The sequence below is a fragment of the Myotis brandtii genome, unplaced genomic scaffold (assembly GCF_000412655.1).
Source record: "Myotis brandtii unplaced genomic scaffold, ASM41265v1 scaffold38, whole genome shotgun sequence".
Lineage (NCBI taxonomy): Eukaryota > Metazoa > Chordata > Mammalia > Chiroptera > Vespertilionidae > Myotis > Myotis brandtii.
In genome coordinates, this window is record NW_005364596.1 from 435127 (window position 1) to 447558 (window position 12432).

The following is a 12432-nucleotide window of genomic DNA, read 5'->3' on the forward strand; positions in this document are numbered from 1 at the left end:
GTCTCAGTGTGCTTTTCTCTTTCCTTCTAGTTGTAGAATTTCCACTCAGCCAGCCTTCCTGTAGTTCTGGATGATGTCCGTTTTGTCTTTTCGTTGTATTTTTGAAGTTGTTGTGGGAGGCAGCAATTTCCGGTGTTTACCTATGCAGCCATCTTGGTTTCTCCTCCAGCATTGCCATTTTTAACGTTGTCTCAAAATAGCATTAAAATAAATAAAAACTACCACTTACCCTCATCATATTTTCATAACCAAAAATGCATTTGATATTTTAACTCCAAAAATTAAAAACATAGTATTAAAACAAAGCTCTGTTCTTCCCAAAGAGTGTAGATATATATTCTCTTCCTCCATTCAAAATAAGAATGCAGAAAATTGACAATATATGAATATATATTATAACACTGCATTCAGTGTAAATGTTTTCTTATAAATGTTTGTAAATATGTAATTACTCACTATGATGTAATATAAAGGGAAGTTGAAAAATTCAGCTTGTTCCTGAAATTTTGTTGTGTCAAGTTTTAAAATAAAATTATTTTAAAAAAACTATGTTAGTGAAATTACAAACAAGATTCTTAAAACATTTTAAATAACCTGTAACATTTTAAAGGAAAATATTGGAATTGTAGCTTCCAAGTCTCCCATGCATGTCTGGTTATCTCTCAGCCTCATGAGGTAGAAAATAGTTCAGGGAGATAAGGCCTGGGTGGCCAGGTTAAAAAAGATTTCCATGAGACTCAGAGTACTCACCATCTGGCAAGGAATACTCAGTAGTCTAAGAGGAGTCTATGAAATACCTTCGAAGGGATGAAAACTTCATCAGCAACTGTTCTTGATTGGAGGTGGACTAGGGTTTGGCCATTGATTGCTCTAATATGAACTCTTCATTTGACCTTACAAGGGGTTAGAAAAGACCATAGAGATTCTCTAGTTGAAGGTCAGCCCCACTTTTGTGTGTCACTTGTTTAGCCATTGTCTCTGAGCTTTGAACCTACTCCTGTGTAATCAGCTTTTTGGTGCTGGGGCTGGCAGCCTACAAACAACATGTGTCCTTTGCCAGCAGCTCCCTATCAGGATATTCCAATAGGGAGCTCTAGAAGGAGGCTGAGGCAAGAGGAGTGAATGATGCACTCCTCCATGCTCACATCACGTGTGCTTCCTGTTTCTCACAGCATCGCTCACAATTCTTCTTCACTCTAAAGGGGGTGGTTTGCTCCACTAGCAGCACTGGTTTCATTCTGCAGCTTTCCTCACACTCACAGAATCTTTTGCATACTTTCTCAGAAACACTAGCATCAGCCAAGTTGCACCTCTTCCCAGAAGTCTGAATTTCATCTCCAGGCTAACTTCTAGTATTTCCAGCCTCTTCACTTTGTAGTCCCAGCGCAAAGCGTGGCACTTGTACTTCTGTGATACCTTAAAGTCTTCCTTTGGACTTTCAGGTCTTTAATCTTTATTAAATTCCATATGCTAAGATAACCAATGTGGTTTCTATTTCCAGATGGGCTTTTACTACATGGAGATTACATTTTTAAACAGCTTTATTGATATATAACTTATATACCAAAAAATTCACTTATTTACAGTGTATAGTTCAATTATATTTTGTATGTTCACACAGTTGGGCAATTATTACCACTATCTATTTTCAGAACATTTTCATCACCCCCAAAAGAAACCAAGCAGTTACTCCCCATTTCCTCCACTCCTAGCCCCTGGCAACCACTAATCTACCTTTTGTTTACATGATGTTACCTATTCTGGACATTTCATATAAATGGATTGTAACGGTTACATTGTGTTCCTCCAAAAGTCCATTTGGTGAAGCCTTAACCCCCACTGTTGTTGTATTTGGAGATCAGGTCTATAATGAGTAAACTAAGACCAAATGAGATCATAGTGTGGCATCCTAAGCCAAAAGGACTGGTGTCATTGTAAGAAGTAGAAGAGCTATTAGGATGCTGTGTGCACAAAGGAAAGCCCATGTGAGGACACAGTGGTAAGGTCAAGCCAAGCCAAGAAGAGACACTTCAGGAGGAACCTAACCTGTCGACACCTTTACCTTGTACTTCTAGTCTCCAGAAATGGGAGAAAATAAATTTCTGTTGTTTAGGCCACCCAGTCTGTGATATTTTGTTATGGCAGCCCTTGCAAGTTAATACATGGAGTCATACAATACAGAATATGCGATATTCTGTAACTGGCTTCTTTTCACTTAGCATATTTTCAAAGATTTAATCATTTCCTAGCATGAATCAGGACTTTATCCTTTTTATTGACAAATGGTATTCCTATGTATGAATATACCACATTTTATTTATTCATTAATCAGATGATGAGCTTTGGCTTGTTTCTACTTTTTTACTATTATAAAAATGCTGCTATATATTCATGCCATTGTGGTCAGAGAAGATGCTTGACATGATTTCAATCTTCCTGAATTTTTTGAGACTTATTTTGTGTGCTAACATGCGGTCTATCCTAGAAAATGTTCCATGTTTCCTTGAAAAGAATGGATATTCTGCTGCTTTGGTGTGAAATGCTCTGAAGATATCAATTAAATCTATCTGATCTAGCATGTCATTTAAGGCCACTGTCTCCTTGTTGAATTTATGTCTGGAAAATAAATCATTGATGTCAATGGGTGTTAAAATGACTATTACCATCAGTACAGCTGTCAGAGGGGTTGGGGGAGCTGGGTGAGGGAGTGGAGGAATTGAACAGGAAGAAAAAGAGAAAAAGAACTCATAGATATGTACAACAATGTGATAATTGGTGGAGTGAGGAGTAGAAGAGGTAAAGAAAGAAATAAGGGGAATAAATGGTGATGGAAGGATACTCGGCTTGGGATAGTGAACACACAATACAGTGTATAGATAATGTGTTGTGAAATTGTCACCTAAAATCTGTATAATTTTGTTAGCAAGTGTCACCTCAATAAATGAAATAAAAAGAAAAAATGCTTTAAAATGCTGCTATAAACATTTATGGGCAGATTTTTGTGTGGGCATATGCTTTTATTTCTCTTGATTCTATACTTATAGGGGAAGATTACATGTTAATGGGAGAAATGAAGAATATGAAGCAACAAATACATAATTATGTTAGATTGTGTCTAGTTGCACCTGAAGAGGAGTCTTTAACCCAAAAATGATAGGTTAAGGGATCTCCTATCAATGCGTTCACAGAACATCCTAAATTTTTGAGAAACATTATTTCTTATTCCGTATCCATTCTCTAAGAAAGTATTTGAGGTCCTTAAAAATTTAACTTAAACTGATAACCTGTTATTCAATGTTACTGCATATCTGCACATATTTCTTCATTTCTCTTCACCATAGTACCTTGACTCTCTCTTAATCCAAATCTCATTCTGATTCAGAAACTTTGAGTTTCTAGATTTGTTCTAAATGTTCTCGTTGCAAATAATATTCATAAAACTACTTACACATTTAGCAACAGACTGGTTTAGCTCTTCCAAGTTTCTGTATACTTGCATTCTTACTACATAGAAGCATTAGTCCCTTTATGCTCTCCTATTTATGCCTTATTTTGGCTCTTCTCATCATAGCTAGTTAGGGAAATTCTTCTTTCGGTTAAAAATTCAACCCACAACTCTGTCATGGATGAGATTTTAAAATCCAGGATGTACAGTTGACACTCTTTCTAACAAGTCTGATGCAGGCAGAGGTGTTTATAGTTTGGAGTGTTTTTCAGGTGCGATCTACTTATAACCCCACTGATACAGAACAGAAGGCCCACTGGTTCCACAAGAAGAGCTGACTTACATAGCCTTAGTCCTGTGCGTAGCTTGTCATCCTTGGCAGGGGTACTAACCTCACTGAGTCTCATTTTTCTCAACTGCAAAATAAAGAATTTAAATGAGATGATATATAAAGTTCTTTTGAGTTTGAAACAAAACCTGTGATTCTATAACTATTTAAGTAGCAGCCAGATTGAAATTATATTCTGTAGCCATTTTGTGTGCAATTTAAAGAGAATAAACAGATAGGGAAATGGTCCTTGCTGTAAATTATGACTGTCTGCCATTCCAGCCCAAAGACTATTATTAGAGAGACTACCCTCAGCATGTATCTGTTTTTCCAAAACATTATATCTTCATATAAAAATGTCTGTCTCCATGGTTATCAATTCTAAGAATATGTCAAAGGGGGTTTGAGGTATTCCTGCCTCTCACAAATTTCCATCCTCAAGGTTGTCATATAGATTACGATTCCATAATTTGTTATTTCATTAGTAGAAAGACTCTTATTCAAAATACTAACATGTCTTGAAAGGGAAACACATCAAGTCAATGGCTGTCACTAATATCCTATAGGAAATGTTTATTTGATTTTCAACCACATGGCTCCATCCAAAATAACAGGTTATGCAATTACCTCCAAAACAGGATGTATTAACCCTAGCAAATATGCTAGACATTTATTGGAGCATGGAAATAAAAGTTCACTAAGTTTTTTATTAATGTTAACTAATCAGCCTTAATTTTTATTTCTATATGTTTATTGGGGTTTTTAAAATATTTTTATTGATTTCAGAGAGGAAGAGAGAAAGAGAGAGATAGAAACATCAACGATGAGAGAGAATCATCAATCAGCTGCTTCCTACACATTCCCCACTGGGGATCAAGCCCGCAATCCAGCATATGCCTTGACCAGGAATCTAACCGTGACCTCCTGGTGCATGGGTTGAAGTGCAACCACTGAACCACACTGGTTGAGCTATTTCTGTATGTCTTATAATGCACATATATTAGTATAAAAATGCATGTATATAATTTAAAAATAAATAATATTTAGGGGTTGAGTTTTACAAATTATTTAATGCATAAACAAAAATTTGGAGACCCCAAGCAAATTAGATAGGTAAATTATGTAGCATAGAGAGAAAGTAGAAAATTTTTTTCTAGCAAGTCTTTGAGAATGTCAGGCCAGGCTTACTGGAACTCAGACGAGAGGAGGGCAGGGCAGCAGAACAGGGTGAAGAGCATGTATGGGGGATGGTGTCAGGAGATTGAGGGGGTGCTGGGGCCAGATGAGGATCACAGAGAAGTTATAAAATAGCCAATGTGCTAAAACAAAAAAAAGGGGAGAAAGAAGAGACTTTACCATTTTGAAATTTAACTTTGAAAAGCTCTTTTCTTACTTCTTTGTGCTTAACTATACATGTCTGTAGAACACAGCTTATGGGGACTTTCCTTAGTTCAAATAGCATTTCAATTAGGCCTATGTGAATATGGTCTGCTCAATGTGTTTCAAATTAAAGTACCCAAATTCACTGTGTTCCAAGTTAATGTCCCTGAATCCCCAAGTAATTTCTTTATGCATAAAAAATATACTACATATTTACTATTATCTTACAAATAATTTAAATAATTAAAGCTGGACTAGCTTTTACTCGATTGGGATAAAATCATATTCATGAACTTTGAGAGACTTTGAATCAAGATAATTTAAATGCCTTAATAATCTAAATAATGATGAAAGGGTATGAGAAAATGCTAATTTATATCCAAAACATTCTAATTCATTTGGGTTTATCTACTTTCTGGGTGCTTAGAATATGATAATCATTGATGTTTAGACCAAAAGAGTAATTTATAATTCAAGAAAGCATGGTAAAAAAAACAATCAACAGAAAACTAAATTTGGTAGTTATTTTGAGAATCTTTATGAGAATATTTACTTATTTCTACTTCATTATGACAAAAAAATGTCTCTTCTTTTTTTTCTTCAATATGCCACACTTGGTTGACAAATGCAAATACTTTGAGAGGATATTCAAGCAGAAACCATTGTGGTTTGAGGGTTCTCTTGTCATCTTATATTAGAGAAAATGATGCTGAGTCATGTACATTTAACAAATCAAAAAGCAACAAACATGTGTAAGTAATGAAAGTACCCCATAGTAAGTAATCATCATGATGCCACTAAAGGAAAACAAGACCTTTTATTTACTTAACACATTCTGCCATGTTCCATAGAGGAAGAACATTTTTAGCATATACTGCTGGACTGAAATCCCGCCCATCCAGTTTCATCATAGACACAGACATCTTCAACAGATTCTAATACTGACTCTAGTAAATAATATTTTCTTTATGAAAATGAATTTCTATTAGACACAGGGAACATTGTTCTTATAACTGGTAGAGATAAATATGCAAATCTCCCCCAAACTCTGGGGGAAAATTCAAGGGAATCAAATCATGTTCACCAAAATGGGAAACATCAACAAAACAAAAAAGATGATGGTGTCCGAGGTATAATAGAGAGAAACTGCAACATATGAACAGGTAGAGCTCTTTTTTCCATGTTACAAGCCTACCCATGCATTCTGTGTTGTAGAACTACTGAAAATAAAAACAAAAATCTTACAATTAAAGAATGGGGGAGTCACCAGTGAATAGAGGTTTTAATTCATTTCTGAAAGTCAAAGAGTTATGAAAGCTAATGGATGGCTGAAGCTATATGAGAAAGTTTGAGGCCGAGATATACTGTGAAGGATTGTAATGGAAGGTAGATGGGAACCATCTTCCATTGGAAACTCCAGAAATTTATGTCAAGAACAATGAGGATTATAAAAACAGGAATGTTACATCTTTATTATATAGGATCATCATTACAATTCTGTGAGGAAGTTATCATAACTTCTATTTCACAGATGAGAAAAATTAAATGATTTGACTGAGGTCATACAGGTAATAAAAGTCAAAACCTGATCTAGAACTGAGGTCTTCTAACTATGAAGACAAGTCCTTTTCTCTCACAGTCAAATGTAGTTCTTAAGACTATGCATTCAGAAACAGCATATGCTAGCAACTGGGGAGTACTTCCTACAAACCAGAAAACATGAAAAAAGAATACATTCCGAGACCTCAGTTTATGACATCCACAGATTTTTCAACCACAGATCAAAATTATTGTTTTCCACCCTCGGTTACTTGAATCTGCTGTGGATGTGAAACCTGGGGATATAAATTACCAACTATATATTTATTGAAAAAAATCCACATATAAATAAACCCATGCAGATTAAACTTGTATTCAAGGGGCATCTGTACAGGCAAGTCACAGGCTTGCCCTAAATATGGGTGCTAGCAGTTAGGACCCTGGAAATAGCTCTCCTCTTCTGTATATAAGTGAATGAGCATTCTCATATTTCAATTAGCTGTGATTATAACTCCTCTCAACCTGTCAGCCAACACACGATGAAACCTAATTTTCTAACCTTAAAGATGAGGATCTGACTCAGAATTGTGGTAAATATTCTGAGGTTATAAGCAAAGCTTCTCTTTTGGAACTCTCCATGCTTTAGTTTTCAAGTTACTTTTTCTTTCTTTCATGAAAATGTGTGCAATAATTGCCACATAATACAGTCTTCAGTAATTGTAACTTAAGTGTGTGGTCCTTTTTTAAAAATATATTTTCATTGATTTCAGAGAGGAATGAAGAGGGAGAGAGAGAGAGAAACATCAATGATGAGAGAGAATCATTGATTGGCTGCCTCCTGCATGCCCCACACTGGGGATTAAGCCTGCAATCCGGGCATGTGCCCTTGGCCAGAATTGAACCTGGGGCCCTTCAGTCTGCAGGCCAATGCTGTATCCACTGAGCCAAACCACCTAGGGCTGTGATACTTTATTTTTATAATAAAACCTTGATAATATAGTCATAAAGAGTGTTTTATTGCACACTGTACTTTCAGATGCCCCATTTTAAAAAGTGAAGGATCATTTTAGTTACTACTAGAAACACTTGAATAAATTGACAATTATAGAACATATGTTAAGTATTTAGTCATTGATTCATTGTGACATACTTTTAAATATTTTATTTTAGAGGCATGTAGTTTATATGGTGGATCAAAGAAACAAACAAAGAAGACAATGAGATTATTCTCAAGGGACATGTAATGGAGGTAAATAAGAAAAAAATTGTAATATAAAAAATATCAAAGGGCATACAAATATTTACTGAATTCCAGGACATAAAATCATGTCAGTGAAAGTGTGTATCAGTCAACTCAGGCTAAATAATGCTGTGGTAACAAACAACCTAAAAAGCCTCAGGGACTTACAAAATAAAGGTTTATTTTTCTCACATTACATGCCTATTTGGGGTCAGGAATGACATCTGTTCCATGTTTCTTTACTCCCTACCTGAAGGGATTTGTCTTACAGCACATGAAGAAGGTAACCTGGAGGAGCCATACAAGAGTTCTTACAGCCTTTTTTTAGATATATCATATGTCATTTCCACTTATATTTTCCTTGGCCAGGGAAAATTGGGACTGGGAAGTATTGTCTTCCTACAGGGAGAGGCAGCACAATGATTCTCCAGAAATGTTAAATATTTTTAATATTAAAAATGTCAGTGTTCGTGTACCAGAGACAAAATACTTAGCAGCAATTGCTTCAGGAATATATAGGATCCCTTGAAGACCCGAGGCAGACGGTGCCAGGTGTAAGGCAGGTAGAGCGGGCCCCGTGGCTTCTCCCGGAATGGAACTCAGCTTGTGGTGCGTGGACTATACAGTGTATGTGTGACTTCCCTTCATTTTCCTCTATTGACTTATTCACAGGCTATTTGCCTCTCATTTGCAATCAGATCCTATGCTGATATTAGGTCACCCAGCTCCTGACCCACCCCAGGCTGAGTGCAGTGGTCTGGCGATCACACATTTCCAGTCATCAGCTCTCTCGCCGATTCTGTCCAAGTCCTTTAATCCACACCACTCTGCTCCACTCCAGGAGCCTCCACTGCCTCCAAGTACCTCTACACATCTGCCCACATTCACTCAATCCAAATCCCAGACCTGGTGCCTCTCCTCAAATTTGGCAGATCGATGCCACTGCTGGCTACTGCCAGTTAAGACCAGCTACAAATAGAATGTGAAGAAACAATTATGAAGCAAATATATTGTTGGTAAATAAAATCTGGAAGCATAGCATCCAGACGGATGAAAACTAACTCCCTTTGAGATAATAAGTTTAGAAATAACTGTTCTTTGAGTTTGTTACAAAGAGGAGGCCTTGGAGTGGATCCAGAGCTATGGAGGCATGGAACAGACTGAGGGATCTCAGAGGGAAGGCATGGGAGGGAGGGTAGATGGGAAGTGATCAACCAAAAAGAGCTTGTATGCATATATGCATAACCCATAGACACAGACAATAGGATGGTGAAGGCCTGGGGTGGGGGTCGGGGTGGGCTAGAAGGGGTCATTGGAGGAAAAAGGGGACAATATTTTCAACAATAAAGATTTATAAAAATAAAAATAAAACAAAGAGGAGGCCTCTATGGAGTGCTCAGGAAAAGGCACATGACAAGAAACACATGTACTTGGGTTAAGAAAGGTTTGGAAGAATGAAACAACCTTTTTAAAATATATTTTTATTGATTTCAGAGAGGAAGAGGGAAAGAGAGATAGAAACATTAATGATGAGAGATAATCATTGATTGGCTGCCTCCTGCAAGCTCCCCACTGGGGATCGAGCTCACAACCTGGGCATGTGTTCAGAATTGAACCTGGGACCTTTCAGTTCACAGGCTGATGCTCCAACCACTGGGCCAAACCAGCTAGGGCACATTTAGCAACTTTTAAAATATGTAATAAAGATATACATAATTACCAAACAGAGATCACATATACTTTAAATTTCATTAGTTTTCTCTATAACATTTATACATCTAAAGCATCAATTTGTAACAGTTAAAATTCACACATGCATTGAAATAACTATAAACCTTATTAATTTACTAGAGGCCTGATGCACAAAATTCATGCATGGGTAGGGTCCCTAGGCCTGGCTGGCAATCAAGGCCGATCTATGGGGGGACTGGCGGGGGGATGGGGGGGGGGGGTGGAGGAGCACTGCTCCCACCTGCCTTGGCTGGCCTGGGGCCTGCGGGCTGGGGGCAGCTCCTGTGTTGAGAGTCTGCCCCCTGGTGGTCAGTGCACATCATAGCAACTGGTCGTTCCACCAGTCATTCCACTGTTCAGTCTATTTGCATATTAGACTTTTATTATATAGGATTCCTGGATTACAAAAAAGCAAGTACAAATTACACAAATCAAACTTACACATATAATACATATTCTTAATAATAAGTAAAAATAGGCAGTAAATAAATACTTTTTGTATTTACACATCCAGTGTTAAATCTTTACAAAATATGTTACTGTTTCTTTGATTATTGCACTCCCAAGCTGTTTCAGGTCGAGGATGAAAAGCCAGAAGTGTGGGTTTTAGATAAAAGTATCCTTCCTATTTAGGCTTCAGGCTCTGCTCAACACAGAAGGGAGCTCAGAAATAAGAGAGATAAATCTCTCCCATCATCCTCTTCTCTCTCAGACACAAGTGGAGGCTCTAAACCCAATGGCGCCTTATGAAAGCTATGTTTGAGAGCAGAGTCTTATGCTGGCTGATCTTTCTTTTTTGCAAAAATGGGAGACATTGTTTACAATCTTCCTGTTTAGAGGCAATAAGTAATTTTTCCTACCTAACATATGAGAGCCATTTTACATAATCTTTTCCAACTTTTCTTAGAGCACCCTCCAGGGATCAACAATTCAGGTTAGCTGGTGAGTTTTTGCTTTTTGTTATTTTCTTTTCAGATAGGCTGGCCTTGATAGCTTAGCTCCTAGCTAGTTCCAGCAGGCCCTGAGGTAACACAGGTTGTGCATGTTGGGGCTCCTCCATGAAGAGACAGTGACAGAAAGCACTGACGCTGATGTGTGATTAAGGTATGTACCTTTTACTAGCACTGCTTCAGTTTTCCATGTGGGAATTCCTCCAGGAAAAAAACTTTCAGCATTGAACTTACATTCTCATCTAGTTCTCAGGTCTGGGATGGAAGGGGAAGGGGATTAATTTTTCATATGAATTAAAGATGACTTTAACAATATGTTTCTTTACAAGGTTAATAAACAGGAAAAGGCAAGTGATCAAGATGTAACCATAATTATTACTAGATTTATTTCAGACTGCTACTTAAATCTACAAGACACTATCATTACAGGCAATCCTCTTTAATGTCAACATCAATTTAAAATTACTTGGGATTTTACAATAAGCGGTCTAAGCTTATTAAAATTTAAAATGACATCATAAAAGTAGTGACATATTTTTACCATTCAATAATGATAAAAATAGTAAGATTAAAGTACCTACTTGTCTCAAGCTATTGTTTGCATAGCTACTAAAGGCAAAAACAAAACACCACATAGTAGACCAATAATTATAAATGTAAAATTAATTTCAGATTAAAAGTAAAGATCAAATTATGAAGGAAGTCTGTGGTGTTGTGCTGAGTGCTGATTGGAATAAGATACAAGTAATTTCTAAAGACTAGCCGAATATTCATTATTGCCCAGTAATAGTAAATGCACATTAATTCACTCAACACTGTATGTTTTGACATAGCACTGCTTTTCTTAATTTGTTAAGCAGCCAAATCACAAAAAGTTTCCAATAGTGTAATTTTATTCTACTCCCTTAATTTACTAATTTATAAACACATTCAAATAAAGTTTAGCTGAAACTTCAAAATTATGTAAAGATAAACATCTCAAATTGCTTATTGGGTCAAATATTTCAGTTCTTATTTTCCATGGCTTAATCACAATCTTTTGCTGTTGAAAAATATATTTATCGCATCAATGGAATACACACAATACCTAAATTCATATATAAAACAGGAAAAAGGTAAAACTATAATATGTTCATATAAATAGCTATGTATCAATGGTAAAAGCTTGGATTTTGAAGGCAACGATTTAAGCTTTGGCTCTGTGATTGTAGACTAGCTTAAAAATAGCTCAGGACCAGAACACCTGATTTTGAAGCCCAGTTCTGCCACTTACTTGGGAAACTAACTTGGTCTTTCTGGTCCCTGATTTGATTATCTATAAAAGTGAGAATATTGCAACAACAACAAAAAATAATATACCTAGGAATAAATTTAACCAAGGAGGTAAAGATCATGTACTCAGAAAATTTCAGGACACTGAAAAAAGAGATAGAGGAAGACATAAACAAATGGAAGAATATACCATGTTCATGGATTGGTAAAATCAACATCATTAAAATGTCCATACTACCCAAAACAATCTATAGATTCAATGCAATCCCCATTAAAATACCAACACCATATTTCACAGACCTAGAACAAACTTTCCAAAAATTCATATGGAATAAAAAAGACCCCAAATAGCTGCAACAATCTTGAGAAAGAACAAAGTAGGAGGGTCACAATACCAGATATCAAGTTATACTACAAAGCCACTGTTCTCAAAACTGCCTGGTACTGGCACAAGAACAGACATATAGACCAATGGATAAAAACAGAGAACCCAGAAATTGACCCAAACCACTATGCTCAATTAATATTTGACAAAGGAGGCAAGAAC